Here is a 19883-nt window from a genome sequence, read left to right on the forward strand (position 1 = left end):
AACTTCATCGACTAAAAGGTATGTGGAGACTTGAACTTATCCATCACTCAAAAGTTTATCTACTCTATCTCCTATCTTGAGACAAAAGTCGTATTGCTATATAGACTATGATTATACACATTTTCTATTTCGAGCCGAGTTTATCTCGCTTATCTATTTCTCGAAATATGTGTTGGAAAGCTTTCTCCTTGGCCAAGTTCATCTTTACTAGTGATGAAAGTCATATTAAGTTTCAATTACTTGAAAATTTCTTTGACGAAAAATGGTTTGTGAATAGCAACTATATAACGTCCTCTAAGAATGTTTCAATGATTGAAATGAGAGTTTAGAATATATAACCATTGTTGGATATAAACATTGTGAGATAAATCATGCATATGTAAGTCCTTATTCGTTGAACCAAAGTATGTGTACTTTTCTGATCAGGAAAACCGGAACTAAAGTCCGCGTACCAATACGCGCACCACCGGAAGTTCACGTCCCGTGAAAATTTGCTGGAGTTTGTGAATTGAAAACAAACTTATTCCGGGTACTTAATTCTGCGTACCAGTCCGCGTACTTAGGCTGGTAATTTTCTAAAAAAGATTATTCGTGAACTTAAACTTATATAAACTAAGAATGCATATTTGCAAACCGTGGCTATAAAGTACATGAATCGATTCGAGTGAATCAAATCGTTTTTGCTTCGATTGTGTCTTGTATACTTCTATAAGATCTAAGTAATTGAACAACTCTCTAACTAGTTTATTTGAGTCATTTGAACTGGTTGTGGTAAAGAAGAATATGGTTGATATGAAAGTGCTCATATGTCTAACCATTTGGTTAACTATTGTTGAACCAAATAAGTGTACATGTTTGGGTACGGTTACACAAACCTAAATAAACGTGCATTTCATTTGTGTTGAACAAGCTAGGTTTCGATCTAACGGTTGAAAGATATTATCTTGAATATAATCAGGTTTTCATCTAACGGTGAATATTGAATGCTTTGTTACCAAGCTAACATTGATTCCAAACCCTGATTTGAAAGTCTATATAAAGGAGAACTCTAGCGACTGGGAAACCTAATCCCCACACCTCATGTGTGATACTAGTTGTATAAGCTAGAGTCGATTCTACTTTAACCTTAGGTTTCTACAAAGACCCTGTAGGTTAACGACTTGAAGACTTCATTGGGTTTGTGAAGCTAGACCCAGCTATTTTCTTTGTAGTTGCATGATCTGATCTTGTTGTTTCTATCGTACTAAGTATAATCGTAAGATTGTCTTGAGATTGATTTCTCCGATAGCCAAGATTAAAAGAAGTCACAAACATCTTCGCATCATCGTTTGTGATTCCGAAATATCTTCTGTCGCTAGTCAATTAAGATTATTGTGAGGTGATTGATAATTCTAGGCTGTTCTTCGAAAATATAAGTCTGGGTTATCAATTGGTTCCTGTTCACCTTGATTTATCAAAAGACGGAACAAAAACTCGTAGGTATTTCTGTAGGAGACAGATTTATCTATTACCGTAGACTTTTCTGTGTGATACAGATTTGTTTATTAAAGTCTTCGACTTTGGGTCGTAGCAACTCTTAGTTGTGGGTGAGATCATCTAAGAGAATCAAGTACGTAGTATCCTGCTGGGATCAGAGACGTAAGGAGCGCAACTGTACCTTGGATCAGTGTGAAATTGATTGGGGTTCAACTACAGTCCAAACCAAAGTTAGTTTGTAGTAGGCTAGTGTCTGTAGCGGCTTAATACAGTGTGTTCAATCTGGACTAGGTCCCAGAGTTTTTTTGCATTTGCGGTTTCCTCGTTAACAAAACTTCTGGTGTCTGTGTTATTTCTTTTACGCATATATTTTGTTATGTAATTGAAATATCACAGGTTGTGCGTTTGAATCGATCAATTGGGAAAATCCAACCTTTGGTTGTTGATTGAAATTCATTGATCCTTGAACATTGGTCTTTGGTACCGTTTAAGTGTTTTCTCTTGTATTCAATTAGACTCGCAGATTTCTATTTGCTTGAGTAAGTATTGAATCAATAAAGAGAGATATAACTCTTTGATATACTTTTATGAAGATTGATTTTGACTGTCTAGTTGATTCTTTTAAAAGTATATTGGAGTTAGTCCATACAAATTGATAATCGAAATATTGGGTGTGGTTGTTCTACCCCTGCTTTTTCAATTGGTATCAGAGCAGGCAAACACGTTTAATGACCTTACAAGTCTGTGTTTGTAGCGATCTGACTTTATGGACAGTAGTTCTATCTCTATAAATGTAACCACCAGATCCAGGGATTGCAGAATTTTCTTCTATGACCTGATTTAATAAAATCTGTAGAAGAAATTCTATCTAAACCACCACCAGGTTTAAAATCCCTTGAAGTGTTTCAGGACTTGAAAAGAAACATGAAAGTCTATCTTCTGATGTTGATTTATTTCTCCAGAATGAACAAGAGTCTCTTGACAGACCAAATCAAGTTATGATGAATAATATTCATGTTGAGGTTGATATTGATTTGCTAATCAGTGAGTGTAATACTCCTCCTCTGTGTAATACATCTAGTTTTAACAAACTGAACGAATTACAAGAGGAGTTTAAATTTCACTTATCTGAGTACATCACCTCAAAGGATGAATTGATTCATTGCTCAATTCCTGATACTTCGTATCAAGATAATAGTATTGTCTTCTTTCATGAAGAAATAAGGACGCCTCTTTTTATCAAAAGAGTTTCCCTTCACAGTATTATAAACTATCTTCAGAAAATTCCTTTTATAAGTCGGAAACCAAGAAACCACAAACTCATCTTTGTTTGGGATATCTTGATGCTTTGTGATAGTCTTATAAAGACAGTACTTTGGGTGTCTCTCGCTACTAGAAAATATAAGAGTTGTTGGAAAGAAACCATCTCTTGGTGTCATGGTGTACAAAGTGATGCGCTTGTGAACGGCGTGAAAAAGTTTTGTTGAGCCTTGCTTCAAACATCCGTGATTCTTCACAAAACAAATGTGCCCCTGCTTCAGACGTGCAGTGCACGAACTCTGAACTCATATGAATAAATATTGCTCCAGTTCGAATATATCCGATTCGGGTTCCACCGTTTGTCACAATAAAAGAGAAAACTTTTCTCTTCGTTCTCTTCAACTTCTCTTTTAACAGTTCGAGTACGATTGAGAAACTCATCTGTTGATGTACTATTTTTTCTCATCTTTCTATTTTCGTAACCAATCTTTGATTGGTTTGTACCTTTAGAACCAGAAGAAGTTATTGCATGTTGGGTCAAGAACGTTTCTTACCTTGCTCACCGATTTTGGATTCCACCACAAAAGTTTACGAACCAAGTAAGTTGTTCATCTTTTTTGTTATGTTTTTGTTCAAAAGATGGCTTCTAGGAAAAGGTGAAGCCGTGGTGAAAGTTCAAGTTCTCAAACAAATCAAAACGTAGGTAGTGATAATGAGTTTGAAGATGATGAAATTGGTTTAGACGTTTTACAACCTTTTTATGATCTTGATCTTCAAATTAGCTTTACTAGTCTTCTCGCTAGGAATAAATATGTTAAGTTTCTTAAAGGGAAGTTTGTCACATAAATGGTTTATGATCGTATTGTTACCGAACCTGAGTTTCACCAGTTCATGAATCAATATGAGTGGGGTTATATTCATGATGGCCTTGGGTCTTCTTATCCTGAGATGACGTGCCAGTTTTATGCTAACCTGCATGCTGCCAACAAAGTCAGTTGTTGTTTCAATACAATGGTTCGAGGGATAAAATTTGTGGTAAATCGTGAAGTTATTGCATATTTGTTGAACTTATCACTTGATATCTCATTTGCAATTCCTCAACCTGAGAATCACAGACCAACTCAGGGACAATTATCCGAATTGCTTCTAAATAGAAGTGAATCGTGGTCTGGGGGCAAGTTGTATATTGACAACATTAGCTTTCATTTAAATTTCATTTAAAAGTCTTTAGTAAATTTCCTGTTGCAAATCTGATTCCAAGTACACTTGATAAGAATCTATGGAGCAGAACCCTTGCTGAGATGGTTTGCTACCTTGTCTCGGGTGAAGAGATTGATTTCCGTGGTCTGATTATTCGTTAGATGATTCATATGGTTTCGCAGAAAAGTAATCTTGGGTTTCCATGTCTTATCAGTAGAATCTGCAGTCAATTTAAGGTTAAACCTATTGGCACCTGCACTGATTATGCTTCTCCTCTTTCCCAGACAGAAATCAACAAGATGAAGAAGCCAGTCAATTCTGAAGACAATCTTCTTAATGGAAAAATTGAGTGCCTACAGGAACAACTGAGCTACGTGTTGGGAATTCATCCTGAATTAACTGAACATGTGTGTAAGATTGCTGAGAAATATAATCGCAATCAAGCTTAGTTCCTTCTTTATCTGTTGTTAAACTTCTTTTGTTATGTGATACTTTAAGGGCTGTAATAACTTTTTATTTAGCTTTGAATGTTTTTCCCTTCATGTTAAAAGTATTACATCCATAAGAAGTTTTTATACCTTGTCAAAAGTTAAGTCTTTCATATGTCGATATGCATGTATTGATAAAAGAATGAATTAACTTTTGACATTACAAAAGTTTTAAGCCTATTGTATGTCATTATGCAAATATTGATGGAAGATAGGATGAACTTTTGTTTACGAGGATTATGTCTATCATATATCATTGTGCAAATAGTGATGGAAAATAGAATGAATCCTTGTCTACTTCGCAGTATTGACCTTCCCTGATCCATATTTTTATGTATATATTGTGCTTCTCCGTAAGTTCTCTTATGTTGAGCATTTCCAATTAAATTAATCATGGGTTTTCTTGTGGTTAATTTGATTGAGTATTTTCTGGATTCAAACTCATATTCGTATGTAATTTGTTACGTCCAAAGAAATCCTTATTTTCTTGTGAAAGTAAGGTCGTTCTTGTTGTTCTTTCGGGAATGACATTTTATGGAGGAGAGTTCTTATTTGAACTTGTGTTTAATTGCCAAACCTTTGTAGGGAGTGCGGCTGTGGAATATTATAGGGGTTATCTTGTATCTTTATAAACTCCTCGATGAAAGAATTTAGTTTCGGCTATATGATTACATCTGAAAAGTTGATATGTGTTTGCTTTTGGTCATGAAATGGCTCTATGGAAATTCATTAGGACCCCACTAGTTTTCGTACCTTTGCCAATTTTATTGACAAAAAGGAGGAGAATTAATGTGTAGTTCACACTAAAAATACATATGGTTTTCGGATCATTATGTAAGGGGGAGTGGTTTCCATGTGAGATGGAGTATTGACTAAGAGGGAGTGATACATATCACCATAGTATTGTTGTCGAAGTTGTGATACAATTGAACTTTGATATTGTAAAATAATACTATGACAATGTGTAATAATGATTGAGAATTCTTGATTTCTCATTGTTATGGCTACGGATTTTCAACAACGATAATACTAAACTTACAACCTTTGGGATCATTGGAGTACTTGGAAGTGACGAAGATTTCGAGTAATGTTGAAGAACCAAGAAGATCAGGCATGTGGAAGAGAAGCTAGAAAAGTTTATATCTATTTTTGTATTCCATATGTATTGATAGTTTTGTCACTATAATCGAAAAACGGGGAGATTGTTAGAGCACTGCTCGGGAGAACTCGCATGCGTTACTATCTCAAGCACGTTTGTCAATGTTAGTTATCAAAACTATAAGTCTTGATTTCTAGTCTACTCATAGCTAAGTCTCGGACTAGGATAGAAAGTGTAGTTGAGCTCTAGACTCCATGGCGATCATCATACAAAGACGAAGAACTACTCAAGGAACTAGTGGAACTTCATCGATTAAAAGGTATGTGGAGACTTGAACTTATCTATCACTCAAAAGTCTATCTACTATATCTCTTATCTTGAGACAAAAGTCGTATTGCTATATAGACTATGATTATACACATTTTTTATTTCGAGACGAGTTTATCTCGCTTATCTATTTCTCGAAATATGTGTTGGTAAGCTTTCGCTTTGGCCGAGTTCATCTTTACTAGTGACGAAAGTCATATTAAGTTTCAATTACTTGAAAATTGCCTTAACGAATAACTATATAACGTCCTCTAAGAATGTTTCAATGATTGAAATGAGAGTTTAGAATATATAACCATTGTTGGATATAAACATTGTGTGATAATTCATGCATGTGTAAGTCCTTATTCCTTGAACCAAAGTATGCGTACTTTGTTGATCAAGAAAACCGGAACTAAAGTTCGTGTACCAGTACGTGCACCATCAGAAGTTCACGTCCCGTGAAAATCTGCTGGAGTTTGTGAATTAAAAACAAACTTATTCCAGGTACTTAAGTCCCCGTACCAGTCCGCGTACTTAGGTTGGTTATTTCCTGAAAACGATTATTCGTGAATCTTAAACTTATATAAACTAAGGAATGCATATTTGCAAACAGTGGCTATAAAGTTCATGAATCAATTCGAGTGAATCAAATCGTTTTTGCTTCGATTGTGTCTTGTATACTTCTATAAGATCTAAGCAATTGAACAACTCTCTAACTAGTTCATTTGAGTCATTTGAACTAGTTGTGGTAAAGAAGAATATGGTTGATATGAAAGTGCTCATATGACTAAATATTTGGTTAACTATTGTTGAACCAACTAAGTGTACATGTTTGGGTACGGTTACACAAACCTAAATTAACGTGCATTTCATTTGTGTGTAAAAATCTAAGTTTCGATCTAACGGTTGAAAGATATTAACTTGAATCTAATCAGGTTTTCATCTAACAGTGAATATTGAATGCTTTGTTACCAAGATAACATTGATTGCAAACCCTGATTTGAAAGTCTATATAAAGCAGAACTCTAACAACTGGGAAACCTAATCCACACACCTCTTGTGTGATACTAGTTGTATAAACTAGAGTCGATTTTCCTTTAATCTTAGGTTTCTACCGAGACACTATAGGTTAACGACTTGAAGACTTCATTGGAATTGTGAAGCCAGACCCAACTATTTTCTTTGTAGTTGCGTGATCTGATCTTGTTGTTTCTATTGTACTAAGTACAATCGTAAGATTGGATTGAGATTGATTTCTATGATAGGCAAGATTAAAAGAAGTCACAAACATCTTCGTCTCATCATTTGTGATTCCGCAATATCTTTTTTCGCTAGTCGATTAAGATTATTGTGAGGTAATTGATAATTCTAGGCTGTTCTTCGGGAATATAAGTCTGAGGTATCAATTGGTTCATGTTCACCTTGATTTATCAAAAGACGGAACAAAAACTCGTAGGTATTTCTGTGGGAGACAGATTTATCTATTACTGTAGACTTTTCTGTGTGATACAGATTTGTTTATTAAAGTCTTCGACTTTGGGTCGTAGCAACTCTTAGTTGTGGGTGAGATTATCTAAGGGAATCAAGTGTGTAGTATCCTGTTGGGATCAGAGACGTAAGGAGCGAACTGTACCTTGGATCAGTGTGAGATTGATTGGGGTTCAACTACAGTCCAGACCGAAGTTAGTTTGTAGTAGGCTAGTATCTGTAGCGGCTTAATACAGTGTGTGTTCAATCTGGACTAGGTCCCGGGGGTTTTCTGCATTTACGGTTTCCTCGTTAACAAAATTTCTGGTGTCTGTGTTATTTCTTTTTCGCATTATATTTTGTTATATAATTGAAATATCACAGGTTATGCGTTAAATCGATCAATTGGGAAATCCAACCTTTGGTTGTTGATTGAAATTGATTGATACTTGAACATTGGTCTTTGGTACCGTTCAAGTGATTTCTTTTGTATTCAATTAGACTCGCAGATTTTTATTTGCTTGAGTAAGTATTGAATCGAGAAATAGAAATATAACACTTTGATATACTTTTATTAAGATTGAGTCTGACTGTCTAGTTGATTCTCTTAAAAGTATATTGGAGTTAGTCCATACAGATTGCTAAGCGAAATATTGGGTGTGGTTGTTAGACCCCCGCTTCTTCAAGTTAGCCACCTAAACAATCTATCAATTAATCATAATCATATTAGAGTTAGTCCATATGCAGTCACTTTTTAGAGAAAGATGGGCGGCAGTTTATGCCGGGAAAAAAAGTACATGTTCTGCGCAATACGTGTGATATTGAGAGAGTGAAACAAAACAAATAACTTGTTATAGGGGCGGCATGGTTTATTAGAGGGGCGGAAGTGTGATAGTAATGTCCCTATAGTTGGTTAGGGGATGTCCTATAGGGAGTGTAAATTAACTAGATTACCCTCTCCATTTTTTAACCTAAATCAAAGCTAAATTAAAAATTTGTTTTCTTTCTTCTTCTCTTCTCCTCCTTCCATCACCCGTAACCTCCATTAAAACTCAAATCATTTTCGCTTAATCTACGATTCGAAAATTAATCAACTGTAGTGTAATGACTTATATGAGGTATGTTTTGATAACCCAGTTACGATTTGGTTTATTTTGTTCGATTTAAGTTTAATTTCTATCAAAAATTAGGATTTTAGATGAAAATTGAAATTGAAATTTCTGGGTTTATGTGAGTTACGGTTGATTTTAACCCAATTACGAACCGTAACTGGATATTTTGATGTTGTTACGGTTGGTAATAGTTCAATTACCAACCGTATGTTCTTATATCTGAGAATTTTCTTCAGTTACGATTGGTAACCATTTTAGTTTACGAACAGTAACTCAGTTACGGTTGGTATCGAGCATTTGGTTACCAACCGTAACTGAGTTACGGTTGGTATCGAGCATTTAGTTATCAACCGTAACTGGTTTTACGATTGGGTTTTCTTCAAATTTAACCACTTACTGTTGGTAGTTCATCTTTTACGAACCGTAACTTCGATTTACGGTTGGTTATGAGGAAAATTTCAACCGTAATTGACTCTGAAAATGTAAAAAAAATGATTTTTTTACGTATTTTAGATAACTTTGAACAACAAAAAGCTAGTTGGGACTAATTTAGAAGTATACCCAATCATTTTCAGGTCCTGGTTCTTCATTTTGTTGGTTAATTTCTTCAATTGATTGAGATTGACCTTCTCCTCTAAACTTTTTTTTTTAACTCTAAAAATCTGATTTTGGTTTTGGTTTTGATTTTGAGTTAATATAAGTTAAATTAATCATTAATAGTAAACTTGATTATCATTATTAAACTAGGTTATCAATTATGATTAATTTGTCATTTCCAGTATTTTTTTTATAAGAGACACCTTGAATGATCATATAATGACCGTCCTATTAAAATGTCGTCCCTCTGATAAACCATGCCGCCCCAATAACAGGTTACCAAAACAAGTGTAGTTGTATGCCCATCCAGAATGGTCTATCAGTGAATAGGGATGCAAAAAAAGGAGGGAGATATCAATCACAACCATAGGAATAGAGAAAAAAAATTCAACTCAGAAAAAGGGAGAAAGGAAATGTGAATATTCCCTAGTGTGGTGTTTTTTTTTTGGTAGATCGTGATGATTGAATACTCACTCCATAGTCCATTGACCATTCCTACACATACATTAGCATTAGCGTAGCTTATGTGAACTTTATAAATAGCATAAAGGGGCACCGTCCCATTCTCACGTGTGGCCCCACCATGTGCAAGAAGATAATCAAATAAACTTGGTAAATAACTAACAGGGGTTAGTCCTCGAGTGATTTCGGGGGAGTTAAGTGTATTTTAAATCTCAGGGATTTTGAGAGAGTTTGAGAGAGTGTAGGGAGTTTGAGAGAGTTTTGTGTTTTTGAGTTCAGGGAGTTTGGGGGAGTGTAGGGAGTTTGAGAGAGTTTATTAGAGGGAGTTTGGGGGAGTTTGACAGAGTTCACTCCTAACTCATTCTCTTTTAAGAAACAATAAACCCTTATTTGCAAATAACATTGATCTTTAATCAAAAGAAAAAAATAAATGAAAATGATCATATCTTTGTATCAATAATATGTTATTTTGTGCAACGAGATAATTTTTTTTCCCTTCAATTTAACGGTCTCCATACAATTCTAACTCCCTTTGTTCACGAACATTTTCTCACATATCATCCGCTATACTCTTTCTCCATGCATTAGCTTCTTGACGTTGTTGTTCTTGAGTTTGTTGTGTCAAAATTTCATCGTCATTTACAAGCGTTTATGGATGGCTATCTTCCTCTTCCTCGACCGGAAACTCATCTGGACGGCATTCTTTTCGTAAGAAGTTGTGTAGGCCTGCACAAGCTGTCATTATCTCCGCTTGCACCTGATACGGAAATGGAGGTTGAGACTTAAAGATCAAGAAACGATACTTTACAACACCGAACAATCTTTCAACTACATTCCTCAAAGAAGCATGACGCATGTTAAATAATTCTTCAGCCTTTTTCGCATGATTACCCGTACCAGAAAATTCTTTCAAATGATAACGTTGGCCATGAAATGGTGTTAAACATTATCGTCGGTTTGCAAACCCACCATCCCCCAAGTAATATTTACCTGAATAAAACACAAAAAGAAAACTTCGTCAAGTAGAACCTGAATATAACTTAACCAAAAAACTCAAAACTTCACATTAGATAAAAGTAAAATTACCTTGCGGTATTTTCAGTCCATTTCTTTTTGTCATTGCGTCGTTAAGTATTTTCAAATCATGAGCAGACCCTTCCCATCCACTAAGCACGTATATGAACTCCAAGTCGAAGTTGCAAACCGCTAACACATTTTGAGATGTAATTCCATGTCGATTCCGATAAACGGATGCATTTCTTTTCTCTACCATTGCTGGGATATGTGTACCGTCCATAGCTCCAATGCAATCCTTAAAGTAAGGATAAAATCGTGTACTCTCACGAATTTTAAATGGAGTTGCACTTGTTGGCTTAGCCATCATCCTCGGAGCTATAGAATTTAAAGCTCGCAACATCCTGTTGAAGTTTTTACTAATTGTCCAGCGAGAGCGACCAAATGTGTCACGTATTGTGCAATATCGTGAACTTTGGCCAACAACGAGTAAAATTGTACCAAGCATTTCTTCGATAGAAACAAATCTTGTATCACATAATGATGTAGTTTCTCTAATGATACAACATAGTTTTAGAAAAATATCAGGGTACATCCTATAACTTCTTCGAAAGTCTTCTGGGTCTTGACGCAAAACTCTCCTTACATAGTTATATCCAAATAAAGTAACTGGGCGTCTCATTGGTCTTTCAAGACGCTGACTTTGTATGTATTGCAATTGCTTGATTATATCCAGAAGCACGTTTATTCCCAAAAACAATAAGCAAGTCACCATAGTCTTTACCATTATCTTTCCTTAAGTTAGTTTGGTTTGGATGGCTCTGTTAACATACAAAAAATAAATAAAGGATAAAGCATGAATTAGAACTCTGCACAAAATAGAAGAAAAAAATATCAAATTTAGTTTTCAGTAAGTAACACACACATACCTCAAAGTAATTTTTCCACATCTCGTCGGATCCAGTAATCATCTTGTTAGCATCATCCCAACCGAATCCAGAAGTACACGATTTAAACAAATCCTGGTATTGACCAAATCTAGTCTTCATCCATCTATGTTTCCCTTTATAGTTCTCAAAAGATTTGTCACAACCACATGCTTGGTTAAGTTTTGGAAGTATCTCCTCTTCCACTATTCTCTTAGTAAAACATCCACTAGTGTCTTTCTTCTTCTCAAGTGTAGCTTCTACCAACAGTTCCAATAATTTCTCAGTCTCTCGAGTTGTCCATTGTTTGTAATTCGTAGTCACTTCCGTTTCCGGTTCTGTATTCTTATTCTTCCTAACATTCTTTTTCTTCTTGTTGTTTTCAGCAGGTTGGCTGGATTTTTCCATTCTATGGTGTGACATGTTAGCTACATTAGTACTTAGACTAATACTAGAACTTAACAAAGCAAGGATAGTAATAACACCAAACAGTCTAATGTAAACATGATAAAAAAATGTGATACTAGATTACACAGTACTAACACGCAGAGCTACTTAGCCAAATTTTTAATCAAATAAAATCCCTTAGCAACTCCTTGCAACAAAAGCACTGTATGAATTGGTTAAAACACGCCAATACGGAATGAAGTACGTGATAGGCTTCTAAAAGGTCTAAAAATTATCCCCGGCAGCGGCGCCAAAAACTTGGCAGGTCCGGAAGAGTGTATAAAAATGATGCGATAAAAACGGGCCTACAGTAATACCGCAAGTGCACGGTCGTCAGTTGTAGCTCGTGCAAGTACGGGTCGATCCACAGAGATCGGGTGTGTTTCGGAAGTGTTTTAGCTAATTGGGTTTCTAGTTTGCTTTGGGCTTAGAAGCCTTTTGGCTTAAATTGGGCTTTGAGTACTAATGGGTTTGAATGCCCTTTGAATGAATTGGGCTTAGTGGGTTTGTCAAAAATAAAATGAACTGAGCTTGGGCTCAGTTTGTCTTTGAAATGCAAATGGGCTTTGGCCTTAAACTTAAGCTTTTGATTAAGCCCACAGTTAATTGGATTGGGTTTTTTAACCTTAACCTAAACTGGGCTTTGATTTCAGTCAAGAACCTGGGCCTTTGGTTAAACCTGAATTGGATTGGGCTCAACTTTTGAAGTGAGCTTTGGGCTGCAGGAACTGTGGACTATGGGCTTTGGAGCAGCAGCAGCAGGAGCAAGAGCTGCAGCAGTTTGGCAGCAGCAGCTGCAGAAAGGCAGCAGCAACAGAAGAATTGGCTTGGCTGCAGGAGAAGAAGGGGCAGCAGCAGCACTTTGGCAGAGCAGCAGGCAAAGAAGTGGCAAAACAGCACAAGGCCAAGAAGAGGGAAAAACAGTGCAGCAGCACAAGTGCTGCAGCTGCAGTTGCAGGTAAAGCAAATGAGAAGTGAAAGTAAAACAAATGAAAGAAAACAAGAAAGCAAAGTTAAACAGTAGAAGATGGAATTGTGGATGAGAATGAAGGTTGATGGCAAACTAGGGCATTGATTCCACCTCTTAACCTAGACTAAGTCGGATATTCCAATTGCAACCAAATTATCCTCCCAAGGTACTAGCTATCTGATTAGAGCATAACTAGTCTGAGGTTTGGACCATAATCAATTAACATGGGCTGCTGCACTTTCAATCACAGGGGTATCCTAACTACAATGTATGCCTGACATACAATGTGAGAGCAAAGTGATGAGAGGCCAAAATTGTAGTCTCCTACACAGTGGCATTAAGGTTTCATCTTCACCCTAGTGGTGAATTAGAACATGCTAACACCTAGAACTAAACAGGAACAATTACAAATGAACAGGAGCATTAAACTAACAACACATCAACAATTACACAACATCAAACACAACACAGTGAACAAGAAGAAAAATATGCAAATGATGAAAATTGACAATGAAATTAAAATCAAACCTAACCCAATTAGGGGGAAACTTGGCTAGTCCAAGAACAAGTTTTTCATATTATACGCACCTCCCTTTTATACCCAAATTAACAAATTAGGGTTTCAACACATTTTCCCCAAAAATATCACCACAGTACAATTAGGGTTTAACTTATTACCCAAAATTTAGCTTCCAATCTCCAAAATTTGCTCGACCCATGCTTCTTGATGTCCCTCTGATGCTCTTCCTGCTCCTATTGTCCCCTAATTTCTAGCTATTTTACTCACCCCAAAACCTAGGGTTTCAGAGGTTGTGAGATGAAGAAAATAGCTAGGCTAGGGTGTTGTCGGGTGTTGGAGATGGTGGTGGCAGTGATGGAACTGGTGGTGGTGAGGGAATGGTTGCGGCAGAGGAGACAGAGGAGGAGGTGGTGTTGCAGAGCTCTGCAATTTTTTTGGGAAGAAGGGGAGGAAGAGCTCGATGGGATTAGGATTAGGGGTTGTTTGGTTGGGAATAGGGTATGTGTTGCTATGGTGTGAGGCAGGATATCAAATTTAGATGTTGGCGAATCTGAGATGTTGGATCATTGGATCTAAGTGGAATCGAACGGATAGATGGAAGGATGTGTGAAGCGACCGTCGGATTCTGAGGTGCAACGAAGTTAACGGCACCAGATGGAGTTAGGTACTGTAGTGTAAGGCGGAATCATCGGGATTTGATGCACAGGCATAGGAGCGACCGTTGGATTCAACTACCATCTAATCTGAAGGCTTGGAATTTCAGCGCTGTGGTGCTTGGCAGAGACTTCCGATTTTGATGCTCTATGAAGGAGCGACCGTCGGATGCTCCGAGAACTGATCTGATGGCTGAGAACGGAGGCGCTTTTGTGTGTAGAAAATGAGGTTGTGCGCACCATTCTTCGCGGTTCCTTGCGTAATTTCTCCCCTTTTCACTACTTTTCTGCTCTTTTCGCTCCGCGACTCATCCGAACTTTATTTATTACCTAAAAATGCAAAATTAATTAATAAAAATATTTATTCTTGAAAACAATGAAAATACAGAATATGGGATAAAATGTAGAATTAATGCGCAAAAGATGAGTTAAAATGCCAACAAAAAGGGATAAATATATACAATATTTGGCACTCATCAAATACCCCCAAACCTGAATTTTACTTGTCCTCAAGTAAAACAAACTAAGGAAATCCTAACTATACCACTGTCGCTGGTCTCTCGAATGCATTTAGCGTATGCACTAAGCCTTTTAAACCACTAAGTGTCCCTAGTGGACGAGTTGAAGTCTCGTGAAGGTTTACCAGAGGTGTGCCTACAAAACCTAAGGACAAAATATAAGCTCATATTCCATCAAATGTGACATGTGCAAAACAGTTAAGCTCACAGCAAAATGGAGATGTCAATCTAGCTATCGAAGGCACAATCCTAGCACTGATAACAAATAAGACATGTGATAAGAGTGTAAAGTGTATCTACACATGTGTAAAGAAAGATCTGAAGTTATGACTACTAATCACCAAGAGATAGTTTCTCAGGCTAAGAACTGAGGTCGAAATCTAGCTAGCTGTCCGGACTTTACGAGAATTGTGAATGAGTTGGAGGTATTTCACAATTTCGCGTTGTACATCAATGGCATACACCCTCCTTGCTTATTACAAAAAACAACAAAAATGACTATTTACATGACTCTTATTTACATTGACTATCTCTTTTATTTTTGGAACAAGAGATGATGGAATTGATAAATACTTGATTTTTTTGTATTTTTCTGATATTTTTTTTTTTTTTTTTTTTTTTTTTTTTTTTTGAATATATACATCGTTTTTTTTTTTTTTTTTTTTTTTTTTTTTTTTTTTTTTGAACAAGGAAACACTTTTGATACATATACAAAAGGAAACAAAAGATTACATGACACTTTGCAAGAGGTAGCCCTTTTTGATGCACCCAGTTAAATTCGATGGTTGTCTTTCTTAATGTAACCTCCACCTTCTATCCCAACCAACCAAAGAACAAGCTAGTCAAGTTTCGTTCAGTATTCTAAAGTGATTGGCAATCGTAACTTCCTATCCAACACCTTGAAGATCGAGGCCATACATGTATTGGTAGATCGTGCGCGTGCAAATTTCTTATCACTATGTGAATTGTGCTAGAATCAGGGTGCCTAAATATCTAGACTAAGACTCCTAATAAAATACATATTTGCACAAGAGTCAACATTTCAAGGTAAATGAGCTCCATTTTTTATGATTTTTTTTTAATTTTTTTAATTTTTTTGAATTTTGATTTTTAATTTTTTTTGGAATTTTTCAATTTTTTCAAAAAGAAGAAGGAGTTCGTTTCAATTATAGCAAATTCTCATGGTATCTACTCTATACCCCCAAACCTAAACTAAACATTGTCCTCAATGTTTCAAAATATGGAAAGAATTAAAATGCAACATATGGAAAGGGACATGCTGAGTAGAGTAAAAGGAGAGAGAATACCCGATTTCGGCGAAAGCAGAATTAAAACTCCGTTATTCAAGGCAAAAATCCAACATATTTCAGCCGAGATCATATTGGATTAGCAAAAATATACAAAAGGAACAAAAGGGTTTTTAAAATTTTATCTACTGGATTATATACAAAAAATTCACCATACACTAACAATCTAAAGAGTTGAGGATCAACCCAAAAGACAAGTGTAGACATTTCAACAGCTTCACACAATAATAACAGGAAAGAAACGCAAGTGAAACTGTGAAACAAAATGAGCTACCCCCAAACCTGGATTTTACAGAAGATATAATTTTGAAAACAAAATCGCGCAGTTTCGGGGGTTCATCATGCAAAGGTCTAGCTCGAAATGAACTGTGCTAGGGACGGGCAAACATGCTATTTCCAACTGTGGTTCCTCAAATGTATTATATTTGGAAGCAAAATAGTCCAAGAGGACTTGGGAAGCACACAGTTCCAAACCTAGGTTGGGATTTCAGAAAATTGGTTTTACAATATTGGTACAAACCAAATCTAGGTTGGGTGGAAGGCCATCAGATTGTGACTTAGGTAGAAGAATAGGCATATCATTATCAATCAAATCAAAATCTCTAAATCATCTACACATGTCACATCATGCTCACAATCATCATCACATTGGCAAGTTCACACTCAGAATCATCAACATCATCAACATTCATTCTCATGCATCGGCAAATCAGGAGAAATATCACAATGTGACCTAGGTAGAGAATCAGACACATCAAATATATTTTCATGCATATTAGTGTCTACAGAAGATTCAACTATTCCTATGTCATGCTCATCTTCACAGAATAATTGTACGAATCCCATGTCAATATCAAAATCATATGAATTACAATGAGTATTAGAAAAAACAACATTCATGAAGGTCGAGGGCGAGAAGCCATATGTTATTGAACCAACAGGTTCCACAATATTTTCATGTTCTTCTAACACATCATCATAATCATCATAATCATCATCATGGTAGCATGCATATTGGTCCTCATTAAAAGTGGTGGTGTCGTTAGTCGATTCATGTTCCTCTAAATTAGGTTCATATTCAACATCATTTACATGAATGGGACTAGACACTTCATTAGGGACAACATACATTTCCTCATGAATTTCCTCCTTTTGTAGGTGAAGCAAAATCTGATCTAAATATGCCTGAATTCGTGATGTAGATCTATCGAAGTTTTGCTCACTAAGTCTTAAAGCTTCTGTGGTGGAGTCTAAATTCATGGGAGTACAAAATTCTTCATGTTCAAATTGTGGTGATTGGTACATGTGTGCATGGTCATTAGGGTTTATAAAAGATTGATCGCAACCCTCAAAGGATTGATTATGGTCCCAATGACTACCATTCTCACAATTTATGGGCATTTCATACCTTGGATTTTCTCTAGATTGCCTAAAATTATGCAAAATATGACAATGCTCAACAGGGTGGTCTAAACTACCACATGCGGGACATGCATAGATTTCAGGTTGCCTAAGAAAATTAGATGTGACAGATTCCTCATGTGATTGCATTTCTAAAGCTGTGATTCGAGCTTCTATTTGATCCATAAGTGATGATTGGGTGAGTGAGGCACTAGCAAAATGTTCATTTTCACGTTGCGATGATGCATGTATGAATAGTCATTAGGGTTCATGTATTGCGGCTCGGGACTTTGAAAATGTCCATAATAATTCCTATGACTATTGACATCATGGTCCGTGGAAGGTTCATAACGTGGCAGATGCCCATAAGCAAGTTCTCTAAGAGTTTTATTTCCATCCCCAGGAGCAGACCAATATCCAGACATGATTGGCTCAAAAGCTAAGTAACTATGTTACAAAGCTCAGAATTTGGTTTTTAAAGGGTTTGGATTTTTGGGAAAAATTTGGTTTTGGTGGGAGACATTTGAAAATTTGGTTTAAAATGGGAGTAAAAATAAAAATTTGGTTTAAGATGGGAGCAAGTAAAAATTTGGTTTTAAAATTGGGAGCAAAGTAGAAATATTTTTTTTTTTTTTTTTTTAAAAAAAATATTAAAATAAAATTTGGTTTTTGAATGGGAGCAAGCCCACTGTGCAAGCCTCTAATGAAATGGAAGGAAGGCTGCGGCCCACAATCGGTTATCAGCTGGGTTTAAACCCAGAGTCCAAAATACAAGTCCAATGGAAAAATTTAAACAAGCCCACACAAAATAAATACAAGCCCACAAATTAAACAACAAGCCCACACATAAATTATTACAAACCCAAAATAGAAAAATAAAAAGCCCAAAAAATTGGGTTAATTATTACAAGCCCACAATTAAAAAATTGGAAGCCCACAGGTTGGGTTCTCTCAATGGAATGGGTTTAGGCTTACCTTTTTAGCACAGCCCAGCTGCTCTGATATTGTTGCAAAAACCCAGTTGGGTTTTGGTTCTTTTCCTTGGTGGCGTCCCAGCAGAGGAAAAACAGGTTCAGAACAGCAGGTCCAACAGCAAATGAAGTGAAGCAGATGCAGATGCAAATGCTATGCAGTGAAATGCAAAAATAGCAAAGAAAAACACAGATAAAACACAGCACCAATCCCCGGCAGCGGCGCCAAAAACTTGATAGGCTTCTAAAAGGTCTAAAAATTATCCCCGGCAGCGGCGCCAAAAACTTGGCAGGTCCGGAAGAGTGTATAAAAATGATGCGATAAAAACGGGCCTACAGTAATACCGCAAGTGCACGGTCGTCAGTTGTAGCTCGTGCAAGTACGGGTCGATCCACAGAGATCGGGTGTGTTTCGGAAGTGTTTTAGCTAATTGGGTTTCTAGTTTGCTTTGGGCTTAGAAGCCTTTTGGCTTAAATTGGGCTTTGAGTACTAATGGGTTTGAATGCCCTTTGAATGAATTGGGCTTAGTGGGTTTGTCAAAAATAAAATGAACTGAGCTTGGGCTCAGTTTGTCTTTGAAATGCAAATGGGCTTTGGCCTTAAACTTAAGCTTTTGATTAAGCCCACATTTAATTGGATTGGGTTTTTTAACCTTAACCTAAACTGGGCTTTGATTTCAGTCAAGAACCTGGGCCTTTGGTTAAACCTGAATTGGATTGGGCTCAACTTTTGAAGTGAGCTTTGGGCTGCAGGAACTGTGGACTATGGGCTTTGGAGCAGCAGCAGCAGGAGCAAGAGCTGCAGCAGTTTGGCAGCAGCAGCTGCAGAAAGGCAGCAGCAACAGAAGAATTGGCTTGGCTGCAGGAGAAGAAGGGGCAGCAGCAGCACTTTGGCAGAGCAGCAGGCAAAGAAGTGGCAAAACAGCACAAGGCCAAGAAGAGGGAAAAACAGTGCAGCAGCACAAGTGCTGCAGCTGCAGTTGCAGGTAAAGCAAATGAGAAGTGAAAGTAAAACAAATGAAAGAAAACAAGAAAGCAAAGTTAAACAGTAGAAGATGGAATTGTGGATGAGAATGAAGGTTGATGGCAAACTAGGGCATTGATTCCACCTCTTAACCTAGACTAAGTCGGATATTCCAATTGCAACCAAATTATCCTCCCAAGGTACTAGCTATCTGATTAGAGCATAACTAGTCTGAGGTTTGGACCATAATCAATTAACATGGGCTGCTGCACTTTCAATCACAGGGGTATCCTAACTACAATGTATGCCTGACATACAATGTGAGAGCAAAGTGATGAGAGGCCAAAATTGTAGTCTCCTACACAGTGGCATTAAGGTTTCATCTTCACCCTAGTGGTGAATTAGAACATGCTAACACCTAGAACTAAACAGGAACAATTACAAATGAACAGGAGCATTAAACTAACAACACATCAACAATTACACAACATCAAACACAACACAGTGAACAAGAAGAAAAATATGCAAATGATGAAAATTGACAATGAAATTAAAATCAAACCTAACCCAATTAGGGGGAAACTTGGCTAGTCCAAGAACAAGTTTTTCATTCTACAGCACCTCCCTTTTATACCCAAATTAACAAATTAGGGTTTCAACACATTTTCCCCAAAAATATCACTACACAGTACAATTAGGGTTTAACTTATTACCCAAAATTT

The sequence above is a fragment of the Papaver somniferum genome, chromosome 4 (assembly GCF_003573695.1).
Source record: "Papaver somniferum cultivar HN1 chromosome 4, ASM357369v1, whole genome shotgun sequence".
NCBI lineage: Eukaryota > Viridiplantae > Streptophyta > Magnoliopsida > Ranunculales > Papaveraceae > Papaver > Papaver somniferum.